The following is a 15,200-nucleotide window of genomic DNA, read 5'->3' as shown; positions in this document are numbered from 1 at the left end:
GAACTTCAGTTCCCTGGCCTGGTCTGGACCAGAGCCAGATCGTGCTGAATTTCTGGAGCCCCAAAAATTTCAGGCATTTAAAACCAATGGAAACTATGGGTAAATTCCCCAGCTGGCTTCAGGATCAGAGAAAAAGGTGTGTCACATGTAAGAATCCATCTTATTAACACCCCAGTATCAGTAGTAGAAAACAAATATGATGCAATAGGGAATTATGTAATTTGTTCTCATTCCTGATCTCTCTCTCTCTCTCTGTGTCTCTCTCTCTCTTTCTCTCTCTCTCTCTCTCTCTCACACACACACACACACACACACACACACACACACACAACTTTAAGTTGCCTAGAGGCCAGGACTGTCCCTTATTTAACATATTGTTTCACAATCCCTGGAGAATGCTTTGCATATATTACATAAGGCCTTCAGAAACTATGCTATGAGTAGAATTCACAATATTATTATAAAATAAATAATATGACTAATAATCTGGCCCATGGGAGAATTGATGAGGACACCAAGAACAAATTTTTCCAGGGCCCCTCTCATAAAGATATAGTCCCACAGATGTCCATTTGCCCTCCAACTCATAAGTCTCAAATTACACAGAGAAACAAAAAGAAACTTTTTAAGCCCTGCATCTTTTTAATCATCCTTTTGCTAAGTTTTCATGACAGTGAAAATCTAGGGGCAGTTAGCAGTCACCAGCCATAGTCAAACCCTTGAAAGTTCATGGATTTGAAGCCTCAACATGTAGCTGCATTGAAGATGGTGGCAATAGTGAGGCAAATAAGGATAGGTAAGAAATAGCTATTCTACCCATCCTATAAAACTGTAGAAAAGCCATTTTTCACTTCCCCAAGTGCCCCTCGGTGATAAAGATTTACAGAGTGTTGATCTAGGGACCCTGGCTGCTTCCTTTACTTCTCATACTGAGTCAGTCAATGCAGGATCCCCCCTCCTTGAACACCAGCAAACAGATGGTTCGCTGGTCTGTAGCTCTGCCTCCTTTACACGAGATAAGGGGCCCCTGGAGACATTTTTCATCAGGGTTTGTCCAGGGTTTGGGCCAATCCCATTTCATTCCCGATTCCTAAAGCTTGATTGAAAATCCTATGGGAACAGGAAGTCCCCTAATTAGGAGTAAACCAATATCTTCACTCGAAAATGTTACTGTCTTTTCTGGTAAATTATTCTCTGGTAGTTTGTCTTTTGTTAGGGCAACATGTTATTTCTCTCAGGAGAAAAAAATTTTGATTCAAAGTGTGTTAGGGTAAAAAGAATTGTTAAGTAAAGCTGGTCTTCAGATTTCCTAACTTTTTGTGTTCCATAAACAATTTGAGGAAACCAAGTATCACCTTTTCACAGGGAGAAACGTGTCTGCCATCTGGCAAGCCCAGGTGTGATATGATCTCAGAGAGAGGAGAAAGTTGCCTTGTCCTGGGTTGAAGGCCACAAGGCCAAGTATATGTAAGGACACAAAGACTCTGTATTGTTGAGCTGAATGGCCACCCAAATATCCAAAAAAATGAACTTTAACTTTTTCAACAGAAAGGCAACCACAAGAAATTTGGCAGCTCATGGAGAAAGTTCCTTCATGAATGTGTGACCTTTACAGCATTTTGTCTTCATACACAATTAACACAGGGTCTGAAAGATGTGTGTATTTCCCTGTTTTGTTTTAATGCAGACTCAGAACACAGGATACAATTTTGCTTCTGTCTTTAGAGCTGTCCTTGCCTTGCCCTCCACGGCCTGCAGCCAGCTGAGCATTTTTGGCCAGACAGAAATATTCTCCAATCCCAAGAATGCCCAGGAACCAACAGACTTAGGTGTTTCCTAAGCTTTTATTTCCTGTGTTCAGTTTCTGGAGTGGAATCCCAGTTTGGCCTTGCTACAGAGACTGGAAGGTAGGAAAGGTGAGAACTTCTCTAAAATGTTTCCAAGTTTTCTATTTACTGGATAGACAACAAACTAATAGCTATTTGGAGGAGCTAGACTGCTGGCAACAATTTTCCAAGAATTTCTAAATTATGCATGACCTAACAGAGGGTGGTAAGAGAAATGGAGTAAGAAAGGAGCAAAGTAAAAAATTATTTATTGGTGCCCTTGGCAATTTAACCTTGGAGTAGACCCCACAGCTAAAATGTGCCTTACTACTACAGTAGGGAAATTAGCCAAGGGCAGTACCAATTAGAGCTACAAAGGATGGTAATTTTACTTGAGAAGGCAACTCAAGGCAAAGGACATTGGTGCTGAGAAACAGCTCCAGCAACCTGCCAGGTTATGTATTAGGTTTGTTTTCACCAGGAGTGTGTGTGTGTGTGTGTGTGTGTGTGTGTGTGTGAGAGAGAGAGAGAGAGAGAGAGAGAGAGAGACAGAGAGAGAGACAGAGAGAGAGAGATTGAGTAGTTCATCCTGTTTGGAAGAGAAGGTTCAAGGGTTGAGGAAACTCTCTTGAATTTATCTGAGAGTAGGAGGAGTCACTATCTATAGTACATAAAATAAAACAACAGGAAATCAGGAATTCAAATTTTCAAGAAGGCAAAAGGGAATCAAAACCAGAGACAGTACAATGATAAATGAAAATAATTGGCATAAAAGTGGAGAAAAAGAAAATGTTTGCTTTCTTGGAGATACATGATTGACTTGAGCTTCATTCCATAGATGTTAAGCCCAATCCTTCTCAAGATGTGTGAACTGATGAGGAGGAAACATAAATCACCCACTGCCCCGGACGAGAAGAGAAGAGAGGAGAAGCCTAAGACTGAGTATACAAATGAAACTGGAAACAAATTTTTTACTTCTGGTTCTTGGCTTCAAGACCCTGAATTTATAGCCTCTAGTTAAAATTGGAGCACCTCTTGCAATGTCTGGGGAGGAAATGAAGTAATCCTATGACCTCCAAAATGTTGTTCTCTCCCCCCAAAACTACCTGCTATGAAATCTGGGAACCAGAGTATTTCCTATGGAAGCCTCCCCTCCCAGGCCTGGGGTATGAAGAGCGCCCTGAGGAAGTCCACTCTAAAATGGCACTTGGGCGCTGAGTCACCAGCTGGCCCTTTAGCAGCGAGGATCCCATCACTAGCAGACAGTGGGGTGCATGTAGCCCCTCACATGTTACACTGGTACAAATGTTAAATGCTCCTCTGCCCTGAAAGGAAGGAGACCACCACCAAAGGGTTATGAGCTCAGGTCTCAGCTAACATGCCAGCAGGGGGGCAGCAAACTCTACCTGGGACTGGATCCTAAGAGGGCTGGATTAAGGGGAGTGGTATATAAATATGATTAAGGGGAGAGGTGGCTGCAAAGAAAGCACTCCATGGGTGCAGGATTTATCAAGTCTGGTAAGTACTGGGGAGATGGTTTAACTTGCTGTTAGAATGGCTCTTAGAAAATAGGAAAAGGGCCTCCTTGGTGGTGCAAGGGGTTAAATCTTGGCACTGTAGAGCTATCCGCAGCCACAGCAGCACAAGTTCGATCCCCGGCCAGGGAGGTGACCCACATGGCGCAGATCTCTCCTGTCTTGCCAGCTTCTCCCGTCAGTAGTCAATCCATCCCACTCTGTTTCTGGTGAATCCTCTTACCCTCCCCGCCACCCGTACCTCTGGCCTGTACCCCAGTTCTTGTATGCACAGATAAATAAATTTTTTTTTAAAAAAAAGAAACTAGGAAAAAGCAATGGCCCAAAATAAGTATAATAGAAAGACCAGACTACCACATATATTATAGAAGGGAGTCTCCAAGAGTGAGGGCATAAGGCAGGGCATTGGATGGCACAGCAGTGAGAAACTCAGCAGAGAGTATCCTCTCCAGGCTGGGCTGACCACAGCAGATGCTGCTGCAGAACTGGGCTCCCTGAGAGCAATGAAAGAAAGAAGATAGGAAACATAACAGATGGCAAAAGGCAGAACTTAACTGTCAGGAACAAGAGGAGAGCAAGACTGGAGTGGCAGCCAGGGGCGTCTTCTGTGCAGGAAGCTATGCAATGATTAATAGAACATGGCTTCCATACTGGCAAGATAAATGTTCAGTTAACATGGGCATTTCTTAGTTGTGTACTTCTCAAAAGAAGCTAAGATTGGATGATCAGGAAGTTAAAGTCAACCACTCTCTAAAATGTTGTGATTCCTTAGCAGGTTTCCAGAACAAAATCAGTTTTCAGATGTTCCACACTTTGAGTGGAGAGGCCAGGTCACCAGGAGGAACAACCCCGTAATGGAACAGCAGGTATGTAAGCTGAGGATTGCCTCAGTCGCTCCTGAAAGGGTCCTAAGGCCATTTACTTGAGGCACCATGAACTGAAGGAAGGGGAATTTCACTTTGAAGACTGATGGATACAGAGTCATTCACCTACTGTAATGGTTATACCCCCTGACGTCCAGCTGATGGAGGAGGAAATAAGCCAAGCTTTGCTCCCAATGGGTCAGCTTGATGTAGGGTGCAACCCAGAAATGGACGTCAGCAGACGCTAAGATACACCACAAGTTTCCTTTTTTTCAGTTCTGAGGACTCATTCCCCCAGCTGCCAGAATGATGAGCTGCTAAGATGTTGAAGCTGAGTCCTTCTCCAGGAATTGCACTTGACTAAAGGGAGATGCCTCACCTAAGGACATGGCACTCCCTAGAAGCAACTCTAGAAAGAATGGAAAATATAAGGGTACAAAGGCTCCCCAGGATCACTGGAGGCCAAGGTTGCAACTCCTTCCTCTACCACTTTCCCTCACTTTCCAGGGTTGAGGCCACTTCCTGCTAGTAAACGTCCTACACACAATTCTTGATCTCAAGTGTTGTTTCCTTGAAACAAGATCTGAAACACAATATACATAAAAATCCTAAAAACATTTGCATACTTAAGACATACACATTTTCACCTAGTAGCCTCATATCTTAATAGACTAAGAAAATAATGAGATAAAATATTGCTGTTGTGACATTACAATTTTAAAAACTATAAAGAAGCTAAATGTTCAACAAGAGCAGGATAACAAAAAAGGATATAGAACTCACTGTGAGACAGCCAGGGTAAAAGAAATGGTGAGCCCTGGGGTTGAGTTGCCCAGTCCTGTTAGAACAGGTAGACTAAACCATGAACTGGCGAACCCTGTCCAAGCAATTCAGCCCATTTCATTGACCATGAAGCATCTCGATAAGATAAAGCCATGGATCCTGACTAATGATTATCTCACAATCTCCTGGAGGGAAAAGGTGGAGAGCCCACAGGTCCCATTGGAATGTAACCCGTCTGCGCATGCCCAGGCCTGGCCCAGCCCAGAACAAGCTATGAAGCTGCTCTTCTCCTGTCTCATGAACATACCCTTTCAAAATCTCCTGGTACCTTCCTTCATAGAACCCAGTTATATTCCCTTTCCCAAACTGGCTCCCTCATGCATGAGTGTCTCTAATAAAGCCTTGCTTGGTTCAACTACAGGTAGTGCTCTCTGGAGAATTCTTTCCCTTGGGGACAAAGGACCCACTCATTTGGGGTTGAGGCTCTGTAACAATTGCAACCGTGACAATTCATTTTTTAAAAGATATAATAACATATTAAAGTGTTCACAATATACTTTAAATTAAAACAATGATATAGAATTATAAAACCATAAATGGTTCACAAATATACTGTATTACTTAAGGGACGGTCATGTGTAAGAGGAATTAAATGACCCAATGGTAAATGTATGAGGAAAATGCAAGAAGAGAGTCCAATTTTATTTGAGTAGAATTCTATCTCACAGCCAGACCAATTTTAAAATAAAATAAAAGTGAGTTCCCCAGCACTGGATAATTCAAAAATAACATAAATGGCCACTTGGCAAACTTAAAGGAAAGTGGAATTTAGCAATAATTTAAATGTTTAAGGTACCATTTAGTTCTCTGAAATTCCATTCTACAGTGGGTAAGTATCTTAGAGATGTGTGGTTCTGGTCTGCTTTTCTTTGGTTTGGTTGGTTTTTCTCAGTTAACAACTTAACTCTTTAAGACTTCTTATTTCCTTGGCTTACTTTGACCATTCAGTAAGAAAGAATTTGCTCGATCATTCCCATTTCAAAACCCTACAAGTCTCAGTCCTTTATCACACAGCCTTAGAGGAAGAGAATTCAAAGAAAAGAAGTTCACTAACGATGACACCAAAAAGTCTCTAGATTATAGGAAAGAGTAACTCAGCCCTAATATTAAGGGAGGGGGCGTGCTTGGACCAACCAATTGTAATGGTAAGTTATGTCTCATGTTTAAATCATCCCCTGTCATATTATCTCACTTGCTAGAGCCCAACCGCACCAAAGCAATTCAAAGACTCTCATTGGGACCTCCCTGGTGGCGCAAAGATTTAAGCACCGCACTGTGAAGCAATCCGCAGCCTCTGCAGCATGAGTTCGATCCCTGGCTGGCCAGGGAGAAACCCACATGGCGAGGCAGACCTCTCCTGTCTTGCCCGCTGCTCCCCTCAGCAGAGTATTTCAGTCAGTCTGCCTGTTCTTTTCCCCACTCTGTCTCTGGTGAATCCTCTCTCCCCCCAACCCCACACCTCTGGCCTGTACTCCAGCTCTTGTATGCATAAATAAATAAATCTTTAAAAAAAAAAAAAACAACAAAGACTCTCACTGTATTCCATCACCAAGACCCTGATATTTTCTAGGTCTGAATAAAAACCAAGTATTCTCATTTCCCTGGTTCCTTACCACCACTCCGAGATTGCTCAAACACCTAGAATGGATCACCAAAGACATCAAAGAGGGATTTAAGGCCAGGAGACCACCCCAGTCACTACTCCATACTGACTACAGTCTCTGCCTTGGAAGCAAGAGACTGTATTTATGATCCAATGTCCTCATTGGTGGCCTTTGTGTCCTCCGTTTGTTACAGAGCAGCCCCGATATTGAACGGGTTGCCTGGCTGTGGGTCCTCACCTGCGCGCTTAAAAGGGACTTATTAATACTCCACTACAGGCACACACAAAAGGTTAATAAAAGGTTTATTTACAAGGGAAAAGGAAATAAGGAAAATGTACAACTCAGGGAGAAAATAGGGAAATAAAGTCTTTAATGCGTCCTACCCGATCCGACGACCTGGAACCCAAATGCACTCTCAGAGCTGGCCGGACGCTGCGAGCTGGTGGAGAGTCAAAATGGGGGACCCCTCCAAAGCCCACGTGTCTGGCTTTATGCCAACCTGGCTGCTTAACCCCACCCTCAGGTCCCAGCTACCTTCCCTTTGGTGGTGATGGGATTTGGAGTTCCCAGTGTCTTTGGCTTTGGCTTGGGGTGGGGGTGGAGTCCTGTATGGAATTAGCTTTAGGACAGCCTTTTCCCCCCTAACACCTTCAGTGAGAAGTGTCACTTGTATCTCCCTGTCCTGCCCTTTCCAACCAAGGATGTCTCCTTGGCCATGAGAGAGGATTTCCTCAAAGCAAATGAGGCCCTTAATTTTGGGTTCTCAGTTAGTCACCAAGGTGTGCCAATGACCTCTTCTTTCCCCTTTTACCTCATTTTCCTTTAGAATGTGGTTAAAATGCAGGCATACATCAAGGGAAATTGGCTAGAGAAGTAAAAGAGATAAAGTGGCCCTAAAACCTGGTTGGTGAAAGAAGAAAACTAACAATGAAAAATAATTTAGTTCCACTGCCTTCTGTCCACAATCCTGGGAAAATCTCTGATGTACAACCATTGACAGAGGGGGAAAATCCATGCGGAACCAGAACACTTGTGCTTATTCAATAAATATTTTTAAAGCCCATGTTACCTGTTGGGCACTGTTGTAAACACAGGAGATGCGTAAACTTAGGCCTCGATTGCATTCCAACAACTCATGGATTTACAAGGAGATTGTCCTGCAGTACCTGGTAGACAGCACAGCAGTGTCAGACACAGCAGTGCTCTGGACTCATCCATCTCTTAGTTTTTCCCAAGAGTGCTGAGAAAGGGGAATATCAACCAGAAACATCGTGAGAAAAGCATTACCTGGAACAACTCGGGAAAACCCACAGAGCTGCAGGACTAGACTGAACTGGAGAAAGCAGACACTGGAACTCCAAAGAAGTGCTAATATCTCAGCTTGAGCCCCAGCTCCCTGTGCTACTGCAGCCCTGGGCAAATTTGCAAAGCTGCCAAAGTTGACCTGTCCCAACATTTGCCTGATTATCAACCTCCCAGAAATGCGTTTAAACCACCTTAAATCAGCCCCAAATCCTCCAATAAGCCTAGACACGCCTTTAGACTAGAGTCTGATTAAAATTGCAAATGAGGTTTAACCTCACCAGGGATGCCTCAATAGCTTCTGGCCAGACTTCCACTAGGACAGGCAGAGTGGTGTAATGGAAAAGACAGGTTTGGGGCCAGAGAGACGTGGTTCTCCACCCTAGTTCTACCACTTACTATTATGCGACTTGCAGGCAAGTTATCTAACCTCTTTTAAGGCTCAGTGTTCTTGACCATAAAATGTAGATTAAAAAGCCTGCCAAAACCACCCAAATATATTTTGGGGAGAATTAAAATACAAACAAATGCTTCATTCCTTACCTTATCCTTCCTTTTCTTGTAAGGGGACCTATAAACCTCAACAAAAATAGAATAGGCACTAGCAAAACACGTCATCCCAAATAGGGAGCGACTCCTGTAGCTTGCAGCTATTGGTTTCCATGGTTGGGGTGGGGGTAGGGGGTGGGAGAAGCTTCCAAATACAAAGTGCAGAGATCCTGGGGCTCACCTTAGCAGGAACCAGGCCTCTGCGCAAAAAGTGGGAAGAACCAAGAAGCACTTCAATCTCACTATGAAAGAACATGCAAACCAAGTGCATTCTTAATGGCTTCAAAGAGTTCTAGGTTTTAAATTATCTGTCCTAGAAATAATGAAGAGAAGCAGGATAACACTTGGCTTTATTCACAGAGCTGACATCACTGGGATTCACAACCTCTTACCTGGCTATTCCTCAGAGTTGGTCACTGATATTTCCTAAATTAAGTAAAGCCTGGCCTCCCTGGTGGTGCAAGGGGCTAAGCACAGCACTGTGAAGCTATCCGCAGCCTCTGAAGCATGAGTTCTATGCCTGGCCAGCCAGGGAGCAACCCACATGGCGCAGCAGACCTCTCCTGTCTCCCCTGCTGCTCTCATCAGTGTATTTCAATCTGCCTGTTCTGTTCTGTTCCCCACTCTGTCTCTGGTGAATCCTCTCACGCTCCCTCTGGCCTGTACCCCAGTTCTTATATGCATAAATAAATATTTAAAAAAATAGTAAGTAAAGCCCCTGATCCCCATCCAGCCTCAACTCCCACTGCTTTGCCAGGCAGTCTATGCTCAGCTCCTACTCAGTCAGGTCTCCCCTGCCCTTACTGATAAGCTACTGCTTTCCTGCCTCTGTGCCTGCCACTTTGCTCTTCTCCTCATCTAGAGAGTCCTCCTTTCATGTTTGCTCTTTACCTTTCTCACGTAGCTGCGCTCCAGATCCAATGGACACTTCTCCAGTCAGGGAGGGGCCATAAAGCCAGAGCCCAGGATCAGTGCCTGTGGAACTGGAACCAGGCGCCTTGCAGGATCAGTGAAGCTGGAGATCCAGACATTGTGGGCCTAGAACTGACTAGGGTACATGGCTCTCAACTAGAAAATCAAACCAGAAACTTTTAAAAACATATAAACACGGGCCTCCCCTGGTGGCGCAGCGGTTGAGCGCTGGGCTACGAGGCTGCCCGCAGCCTCTGCAGCGCCAGTTCTATCCCCGGCCACTGGGCGAGGGTCCCACATGGTGCACAGACCTCTCCTACCGCCCACTGCTCCCCTCAGCAGTGTACTTCGTCAGTCTGCCTGTTCTGTTCCCCGCTATGACTCTGGTGAATCCTCTCACCCTCCCGTGCTTCTGACTGTACCCAGTGCTTGTATAAATAAATCTTTAAAAAAAAACCATATAAACACACAGCTATCACCCCAAACATAGTAACTCATAATGATAGAGACTGAGAGTAGAAAATCTAAGGTGGCATCACAAGACCAGAAACTGGCTTACACAAGGCCAGAAGCTGGAGGTAGGGGTAGAAATGATTAACACAGTCATTAAACAGGCTATATAGAAAAGCAAAGTATCCGGAGGTGCAGACTGAGGTGCAGACCTGGTGGGGATATGGAGATTGAGGGCCATTGTAAAAAAAAAGTCACCGGTTCTTCCAAATTGACATAGTCAATCTAGGGGAGGGAGAGGGGCAGCCCAGACCCTGCAAAACTGCCTTCTCTAAATAGGTTCTGCCATCCACCACATCAGCACAAAACATATGAGACTTTCATAGTAAGGAACTTTAATACAATTAGGAAACAATACAGGAAAGGCAAACAATATAATTTCTAAATCAAGTACCCAAAGTTACTTGTGCCCTCATGGGTAAAAGTCCATCCAGATGGGATTGGCCCAGCACAAAGCACCAAAGCCTGCCACAAGTCTAAAGCATCTTCCAGCAGGGACCCACAGAAAAAGGTCAGAAACAACCAGACAAGTCTGGGAGGAAAAGAGCAAAATCAAAATCAAGATAAAAACCGCCATTGTTACCTCTCCATGTGCTTCCTCCAGGTCTCCTTCTGGCTCCATCCTACTTCCTTCCTTCCTCAGTCTCCTCTGCAGCTTCTTCTCCTCCCTGCTCAGCTCCACCCTCCTTTTGGGTGGGGCAGGAAACCTGGAACCTCCCCCTTTCCTGGGGACCACCCTGTTACAAAACCAAATACAGAAAAAATCCCCAGGCACCAAACCTAGAAGTAATTAACTTAACAGCAGTTAACAATCCCACAAAGGAATGTCTCCCCCCAAAGAGAAGACTGTATCAGTGCAGTTTCTGCGCTGGAAAGGGGCAGCAGCCTCCTGCCCACCTGTGCCTGTGCAAGTGTGTCTCTTCACCAACCTTCTCTCTTTGCTTAGCAGCAGAGGCAGCTCTCCTCCCAAGGCTGCCTGCCTGTGACTACGTAGGCCTCTCTTTCAACAAACCTGTCTCTTGCGGGGACAGCTCTTCCTGCCACTTGTGTCTATGCAAGTGTCCTTTATTTTCCTTGTCTTTTCATAATAAACCTGCCCTTTTGAACATAACTAAATGTGCCTGTGTTGTGGGGAAAAGTTGCCTCGGAAAACACCATTTGCAGCATAAAGGGGAGATCTGGTGAAACTTTTCTTGTAGGTAACCCAAGGACCCTGCTCTCTGAACCCAGCAACTCTCCAAACTGACATCAATAATACTTTGGGGCCTGGAGGTGCTGAGCATAGACACTTTTTAAAAGTTCCACCTTCAACTCTAACAGGTAGCCCAAGCTAAAAACCACTGTTGTCAGAAAAGGAATGTTCTATATAAAGGAAATTGAACACTATGGTATTACGGTGAAGATTCAGCAAATAGAACTGATAGAAAACACCACAAAAGGGACCAGATAATAAGTAGTTCGGAATGTTCAATGGCCTGGGTATGAAACCAGTGAGAAGTTTCATTATTTCTCAGAATTATTGGGCTCTAGCAAGTGAGATAATATGACAGGGGATGATTTCTCAGAATTATTGGCATGCCAAGGGGTGGTATTGTTGAGGAGAGTGGAAAGTGAAAATATCTGGACATTTGTCCTGGAATTAACCAGATCTGTAGATTTGTAATTAATAAAATAAGGATAGTTGAGGGAAAAAATATGGTTTGTAAATCTATCTAGGACAGTGGAATTCTCGAGCAATAAGCAAAAAGGCTTGCTTATGGACAAAGAATGCAAAACAACATGATATCTTGTCTTTTGTTTTGCAAAGGGTGACCACATGATAGGAGAAAAGAAACACAGCAGATGTTGCATTTTTGAACTTGAGTTGCAGCATTTCATACAGCAACTCATGAAATCTTAATTGCTAACATGGTTCCAATTGGCAGGGAGAGCAAGTCACATGGAATGAATACTAAGAAAAGATTACAAAGGGAAGGTGAGGCTCTGTCAAGTCTGCATCAAGAAGAGGTGCTCAGAGAGTGCCCTGCCCTCGGGTCGATGTTTGCTCACTTTAGATTGAATCTAAAATTCTAATTAGCAACGTGGAAGAGAAAACAAAAGACCCCTAAAACAAATAGGAAGAAGACTTGCAAGGAAGATGCTGGCAAAACCCAGGGAGCAGAGCAGACTGAGATGGGTGAGCCCACAAGGTTTAACCTATGGACAAAAACAACAGAAAGCTGAGACTATTTATAATAAGGCAAGCTAGCTCATCGGAGGAACATTAATCAAAACCCCTTATAATGCAGAAACAAAAGGACTCATACCACAAAAATGTCTAAACTAACAGGGGTAAAAGTGGACAGCACCCTGGTGAGATCAGACTGGAGAGGAACCAGCAAACCTGTCCCACCCCACCCTACCCACCCAGCCTTCTAATCAGTGTCAGCCTGAGCATGGGCAAAGGCAAAGCGAGCTCAGTGCATTGATTTACAGCTCTGGATGACTTCTTTCTAGAAAAATATAATATCACCAGGCATGTCTACTAGCTAAAAATTTCACTTCATGACCTTTTGCCCAACCACTGTCAAGCTTTGGTCACCATGTACAAATAACCAAAACCTAAAAAGCATTCATACATTAACAGCCTTCCTATAAGAAGAAAACAGGGTGTTGACTAGTCAAAGGGAGAAAGGAATTTTCAACAACCACCAAGGACTGAGTACCTGCTGTGGGTCTAGCCCTATATTACACACATTATTCATCGTTCCACTTAACGACCACGGCAGCGTTGTAAGGCACTGTTGTACACAGGACCTGTGCAGTTAAGCAACTTGGTAAGAACACACATCTAATGAGTGCAAGTGTCTGTATCTGAACGTGCGTCTCTTGGGCCCCACAATGGACACCTTTTCCCTGCAGTGTGAAGAGAGCTCTTGCACATCTTCTCCCTAGTCCCAATTCTGCCTCCAAAGCCTTGAAAGCATCATTCAACTGTACTTGCACATAGACACTTCCGCTGGGGCTCAGCCAATAAGCAAGTCTCTCCTTGACGGTGTTGATGGTTTCCACCACTGTCACTGCCCCTCCAGCCCACTCCCAAGCCAGGGAGGACAAAGAGCTCCCTCTTCTGAGAGTGTCCCTACTCCATGGAAATGCTTCATGCAGCACTTTGTGATTTCTAACTTCTAGGGAGTCACCTCTGGCCCACTGGATCAAAAGTCAGGCAGAAGAAATTAAAAAATAGATTAATAAAAAGTCAGGCAGAAGGGATGGAAGGGGGCTATCTGGTAGTGCGGTGTGTAAAAGGACATATAGGGAAACACAGGATTCCTTGAGACAGGCAGATAGCAGAGCTGTTAACACTTCAGACACTGGAGCCAGAGTGTCTGGAGGTAAATCCTGGTGCCATCATTTTCTATGTGAGTTTGAGTAATTCCCTGCGCCTCAGCTTCCTCCCTGCAAAATGAGTTGCAATGAGTATTCAGGGTGAAGCACATGGTAATGACCAAAGGGTGCTACAAAAAACAAAATGCAGGAGAGGCAAAGATCCAGAAGCCTCAAAATGCACTCTCAACATTCCTAGACAAAGACTTTTCATATACTTACTGCCCTTGTTTACTTCCCTGGGGATGATTTCTTGTTTTTTCCGGTGTTACATAGACTAATATGCCTCTGAAGTTGATCGTGCAACTCTTTATCCCAACATGGGGGATTACAAACAAGCAAAGTGAGTGTGCACTGGAGTTGGGCAGCTGCCAGCAATGGGCCTCGTTTGGCAAACAGAAAGGAAGGTTTCCTGGGTGGAGTTGAAGGGGAAATGATCATGAAGTTGGATTCCAAAAGGTCCAATCTGACCATTTCCAGCAATAACAGATGCTTTTTGCTGACTTTAGATAAGGCTTTCATGTTTTCGACCTCTTGGGCAAACTGAGAAGCTGTTGAGATGTTGAAAAATTAAAACTGAACACAGGGTGCCTGAACCCAAGGAAAACATAGATGAATAAGTCCAGACAAGCCAGCAGGCCCCTCTTCCCACCACACCTCATCATCTAGTAGTCTCCCTTAGCTGTGACAGCTGTCACTGTGGCTGCCACCCAAATGCTAGGCACATGCGACCCAACCCTGCTTCTACCACAGAGGAGAGGGAACGGGAAGGGGCCCTTGCTTACCCAGTGGGGTGCATTCCACAGGACAGGGGTTCCCATCACGCAGCCTCCAACATGAGAAGGGGAAAGGCAGGCACTCTGACACAATAATACACACTGCTGTGTCCTGGCCCCAAAGGCAACACAGGATGCCATCCTTGGATTTCTTGAGATGTTCCAATATCTAGAACATAGTAGGTTCTCAACACATATCTGCAGGGTGAAAGAGTGAAAGAATGCTTGCAAAGGGGTCACTGGGTCACTGTAATCCACTCCTGAAAAGGACAGGGGAAAAGCATTTTGCCAAATAAGGCACATGATAATAAGAGGCCAGCCCGGGGGAGGCGCACCCGACTTGGCATCTGGCCTCTAGACGAGTGTGTGAAAGAATCTCCCAAGGTTCCTGTTAAACATGCAGAGTGTAGAACCCCATCCCGCAAGAACTGAGATTCCAGGGTGGGGCTCAGGAATTTGCCTTTTAAAACAAGTTCTACAGAGATTTCCCTCCAGGTGGTTTGTGGTCCCTGACTACGTGCTCTAGGTCCGACCCCACTGGTAGCCTTCCCCTCTTCAGTTACAAAGATGGTCAGCGTGCGGCCCCACCCATCCCCCCCTCAAGAGAACTCCTTTATCCTCCCAAAAATGAATGGATGCCATAACTTCCAAGATCTAAGTGCAAACAGAGATATTCTGGAGGAAATGGTTTGTAAAGCAACTCATCAGCAAACAAGCCCAGGTCAGCCCCAAAAGGAGTTTCTGGTGGGGCCAAGCGGTAAGAAAAAGAGAGAAACATTATCTGAACCAAAGCCCCTGCCCCACTAAAATTCCTGTAACGTGAAGTAAGAGCCTGCTGCATAAAAACATGTGTCCTTGGAGAGAAAATTCCTGGAAAACGCAGAGGTTTTTCTTGCTTAGTTTTAGAGAGAGTGCAGGGCCAATCTCTCCATTATAAAATATGGGTAATAAGAGTTCAGTGTCCTGCAAAACAGCACAAAAACTTATTTTGATGTTATTAGTGGCTTAATTCTAATAATGGGTTTTTAAGAGGAATAAAATAATAAGGACATTCTTCTGAGTAGAGTATCCTTACAGAGAGCCAGAGAAGGGACTTTACAGTTACAGTTAAGGG

The 15,200-nt window shown here is 44.5% G+C and overlaps 1 long non-coding RNA gene across 1 annotated transcript in view; it reads right to left on the bottom strand.

The window, feature by feature from the left end:
* The window catches only part of LOC119238472 (uncharacterized), a 32,610-nt gene extending 22,010 nt beyond the window's left edge, over positions 1-10,600 (bottom strand). Inside the window, exon 1 of the long non-coding RNA XR_008553844.1 lies at positions 10,528-10,600. This is a non-coding gene — a long non-coding RNA (uncharacterized LOC119238472). The remainder of the gene's footprint in view (positions 1-10,527) is intronic.
* Between the last annotated feature and the right edge of the window lie 4,600 nt (positions 10,601-15,200).

Source organism: Talpa occidentalis, unplaced genomic scaffold, assembly GCF_014898055.3.
Source record: "Talpa occidentalis isolate TD23 unplaced genomic scaffold, MPIMG_talOcc4v2.1 talOcc4.11, whole genome shotgun sequence".
In the NCBI taxonomy this organism is placed as follows: Eukaryota; Metazoa; Chordata; class Mammalia; order Eulipotyphla; family Talpidae; genus Talpa; species Talpa occidentalis.
The sequence above is the reverse complement of the archived record's forward strand: the minus strand, read 5'-3'. Positions and strand labels throughout refer to the sequence as shown.